The following is a 5,000-nucleotide window of genomic DNA, read 5'->3' as shown; positions in this document are numbered from 1 at the left end:
ATATCTTAAACTGTATATAAAGCACCTAAGGACGGGCCTGACCGAGAGAGGGCCGTAGTAGGGTACTCCCCTAGCGGGCTATATCAATAGAATGACCGGTAAAATGATTTAAAACAGTTTATAATTTTTGGGTTACCAGATGCACACGGGTCTTTTGGAAAACAATCACAATCTGCATCCATCGCGATTTCTTAAAGTGTATATAAAGCACTCAGGACGGGCCCGACCGAGACAGGGCCTTAGTGGGGTGCTCCCATAGCGGGCTAACAATGAGAGGGGTGCCTTTAAATTCATTTTGAACCATATTTGAAATTTTGGGTTACCAGATGCACGTTTTCAATCACCAGTTGCACGGAGGATTAATAGCAATCTGCATCCATCGTGATTTCTTAAAGTGTGTAAAAAGCACCCAAGGACGGCCCTGACAGAGAGAGGGCCGTAGTGGGGCACTCCCCTAGCGGGCTATATCAATAGAATGACGGGTAAAAGTATTTAAAACCCTTTTATAATTTTTGGGTTACCAGATGCACGTTTTCAATCACCAGGTGCACGGAGGAAAATGAGCATTTGCATCCATAGTCATGTTTTAAACCGTCCATAAAGCACTCTTGGCCGGCCCCGGCAGAGAGAGAAAGAGATGGTGAAAAAAAAAAAAAATCATCATCAGACCTTCCATAAATAATTCGGGCCGGCCCCCATTGCTAAAGGTCCGTAGTAGGGTGCGCCATAAGCGGACATGAATAGATGGAACACCGCTAACCGCATAGAGAACCGTGTTTTGGGTGACCAGGTGCACGTTTTCAATCACCAGTTGCACATTTTCAATCACCAGTTGCACGGAGGATTAATAGCAATCTGCATCCATCGCGATTTCTTAAAGTGTCTATAAAGCACTCAGGACGGGCCCGACCGAGACAGGGCCTTAGTGGGGTGCTCCCATAGCGGGCAACAATGAGAGGGGTGCCTTTAAATTCATTTTGAACCATATTTGAAATTTTGGGTTACCAGATGCACGTTTTCAATCACCAGTTGCACGGAGGATTAATAGCAATCTGCATCCATCGTGATTTCTTAAAGTGTGTAAAAAGCACCCAAGGACGGCCCTGACAGAGAGAGGGCCGTAGTGGGGCACTCCCCTAGCGGGCTATATCAATAGAATGACGGGTAAAAGTATTTAAAACCCTTTTATAATTTTTGGGTTACCAGATGCACGTTTTCAATCACCAGGTGCACGGAGGAAAATGAGCATTTGCATCCATAGTCATGTTTTAAACCGTCCATAAAGCACTCTTGGCCGGCCCCGGCAGAGAGAGAAAGAGATGGTGAAAAAAAAAAAAAATCATCATCAGACCTTCCATAAATAATTCGGGCCGGCCCCCATTGCTAAAGGTCCGTAGTAGGGTGCGCCATAAGCGGACATGAATAGATGGAACACCGCTAACCGCATAGAGAACCGTGTTTTGGGTGACCAGGTGCACGTTTTCAATCACCAGTTGCACATTTTCAATCACCAGTTGCACGGAGGATTAATAGCAATCTGCATCCATCGCGATTTCTTAAAGTGTCTATAAAGCACTCAGGACGGGCCCGACCGAGACAGGGCCTTAGTGGGGTGCTCCCATAGCGGGCAACAATGAGAGGGGTGCCTTTAAATTCATTTTGAACCATATTTGAAATTTTGGGTTACCAGATGCACGTTTTCAATCACCAGTTGCACGGAGGATTAATAGCAATCTGCATCCATCGTGATTTCTTAAAGTGTGTAAAAAGCACCCAAGGACGGCCCTGACAGAGAGAGGGCCGTAGTGGGGCACTCCCCTAGCGGGCTATATCAATAGAATGACGGGTAAAAGTATTTAAAACCCTTTTATAATTTTTGGGTTACCAGATGCACGTTTTCAATCACCAGGTGCACGGAGGAAAATGAGCATTTGCATCCATAGTCATGTTTTAAACCGTCCATAAAGCACTCTTGGCCGGCCCCGGCAGAGAGAGAAAGAGATGGTGAAAAAAAAAAAAAATCATCATCAGACCTTCCATAAATAATTCGGGCCGGCCCCCATTGCTAAAGGTCCGTAGTAGGGTGCGCCATAAGCGGACATGAATAGATGGAACACCGCTAACCGCATAGAGAACCGTGTTTTGGGTGACCAGGTGCACGTTTTCAATCACCAGTTGCACATTTTCAATCACCAGTTGCACGGAGGATTAATAGCAATCTGCATCCATCGCGATTTCTTAAAGTGTCTATAAAGCACTCAGGACGGGCCCGACCGAGACAGGGCCTTAGTGGGGTGCTCCCATAGCGGGCAACAATGAGAGGGGTGCCTTTAAATTCATTTTGAACCATATTTGAAATTTTGGGTTACCAGATGCACGTTTTCAATCACCAGTTGCACGGAGGATTAATAGCAATCTGCATCCATCGTGATTTCTTAAAGTGTGTAAAAAGCACCCAAGGACGGCCCTGACAGAGAGAGGGCCGTAGTGGGGCACTCCCCTAGCGGGCTATATCAATAGAATGACGGGTAAAAGTATTTAAAACCCTTTTATAATTTTTGGGTTACCAGATGCACGTTTTCAATCACCAGGTGCACGGAGGAAAATGAGCATTTGCATCCATAGTCATGTTTTAAACCGTCCATAAAGCACTCTTGGCCGGCCCCGGCAGAGAGAGAAAGAGATGGTGAAAAAAAAAAAAAATCATCATCAGACCTTCCATAAATAATTCGGGCCGGCCCCCATTGCTAAAGGTCCGTAGTAGGGTGCGCCATAAGCGGACATGAATAGATGGAACACCGCTAACCGCATAGAGAACCGTGTTTTGGGTGACCAGGTGCACGTTTTCAATCACCAGTTGCACATTTTCAATCACCAGTTGCACGGAGGATTAATAGCAATCTGCATCCATCGCGATTTCTTAAAGTGTCTATAAAGCACTCAGGACGGGCCCGACCGAGACAGGGCCTTAGTGGGGTGCTCCCATAGCGGGCAACAATGAGAGGGGTGCCTTTAAATTCATTTTGAACCATATTTGAAATTTTGGGTTACCAGATGCACGTTTTCAATCACCAGTTGCACGGAGGATTAATAGCAATCTGCATCCATCGTGATTTCTTAAAGTGTGTAAAAAGCACCCAAGGACGGCCCTGACAGAGAGAGGGCCGTAGTGGGGCACTCCCCTAGCGGGCTATATCAATAGAATGACGGGTAAAAGTATTTAAAACCCTTTTATAATTTTTGGGTTACCAGATGCACGTTTTCAATCACCAGGTGCACGGAGGAAAATGAGCATTTGCATCCATAGTCATGTTTTAAACCGTCCATAAAGCACTCTTGGCCGGCCCCGGCAGAGAGAGAAAGAGATGGTGAAAAAAAAAAAAAAATCATCATCAGACCTTCCATAAATAATTCGGGCCGGCCCCCATTGCTAAAGGTCCGTAGTAGGGTGCGCCATAAGCGGACATGAATAGATGGAACACCGCTAACCGCATAGAGAACCGTGTTTTGGGTGACCAGGTGCACGTTTTCAATCACCAGTTGCACATTTTCAATCACCAGTTGCACGGAGGATTAATAGCAATCTGCATCCATCGCGATTTCTTAAAGTGTCTATAAAGCACTCAGGACGGGCCCGACCGAGACAGGGCCTTAGTGGGGTGCTCCCATAGCGGGCAACAATGAGAGGGGTGCCTTTAAATTCATTTTGAACCATATTTGAAATTTTGGGTTACCAGATGCACGTTTTCAATCACCAGTTGCACGGAGGATTAATAGCAATCTGCATCCATCGTGATTTCTTAAAGTGTGTAAAAAGCACCCAAGGACGGCCCTGACAGAGAGAGGGCCGTAGTGGGGCACTCCCCTAGCGGGCTATATCAATAGAATGACGGGTAAAAGTATTTAAAACCCTTTTATAATTTTTGGGTTACCAGATGCACGTTTTCAATCACCAGGTGCACGGAGGAAAATGAGCATTTGCATCCATAGTCATGTTTTAAACCGTCCATAAAGCACTCTTGGCCGGCCCCGGCAGAGAGAGAAAGAGATGGTGAAAAAAAAAAAAAAATCATCATCAGACCTTCCATAAATAATTCGGGCCGGCCCCCATTGCTAAAGGTCCGTAGTAGGGTGCGCCATAAGCGGACATGAATAGATGGAACACCGCTAACCGCATAGAGAACCGTGTTTTGGGTGACCAGGTGCACGTTTTCAATCACCAGTTGCACATTTTCAATCACCAGTTGCACGGAGGATTAATAGCAATCTGCATCCATCGCGATTTCTTAAAGTGTCTATAAAGCACTCAGGACGGGCCCGACCGAGACAGGGCCTTAGTGGGGTGCTCCCATAGCGGGCAACAATGAGAGGGGTGCCTTTAAATTCATTTTGAACCATATTTGAAATTTTGGGTTACCAGATGCACGTTTTCAATCACCAGTTGCACGGAGGATTAATAGCAATCTGCATCCATCGTGATTTCTTAAAGTGTGTAAAAAGCACCCAAGGACGGCCCTGACAGAGAGAGGGCCGTAGTGGGGCACTCCCCTAGCGGGCTATATCAATAGAATGACGGGTAAAAGTATTTAAAACCCTTTTATAATTTTTGGGTTACCAGATGCACGTTTTCAATCACCAGGTGCACGGAGGAAAATGAGCATTTGCATCCATAGTCATGTTTTAAACCGTCCATAAAGCACCCAGGGCCGGCCCCGGCAGAGAGAGAAAAAGAGGGGAAAAGTGTTGAAAAAAAAAAAAAATCATACCTTCCATAAATAATTCGGACCGGCCCCCATTGAAAAGGTCCGTAGTAGGGTGCATCATTATCGGACATGAATCTCGGGAACACCGCTAACCGCATAGAGAACCGTGTTTTGGGTTACCAGATGCACGTTTTCAATCACCAGTTGCACGGAGAGAGAAAAAAAAAATCATACCTTCCATAAATAATTCGGACCGGCCCCCATTGAAAAGGTCCGTAGTAGGGTGCATCATTATCG

Source organism: Oncorhynchus mykiss, unplaced genomic scaffold (genome assembly GCF_013265735.2).
Source record: "Oncorhynchus mykiss isolate Arlee unplaced genomic scaffold, USDA_OmykA_1.1 un_scaffold_210, whole genome shotgun sequence".
NCBI lineage: Eukaryota > Metazoa > Chordata > Actinopteri > Salmoniformes > Salmonidae > Oncorhynchus > Oncorhynchus mykiss.
The sequence above is the reverse complement of the archived record's forward strand: the minus strand, read 5'-3'. Positions refer to the sequence as shown.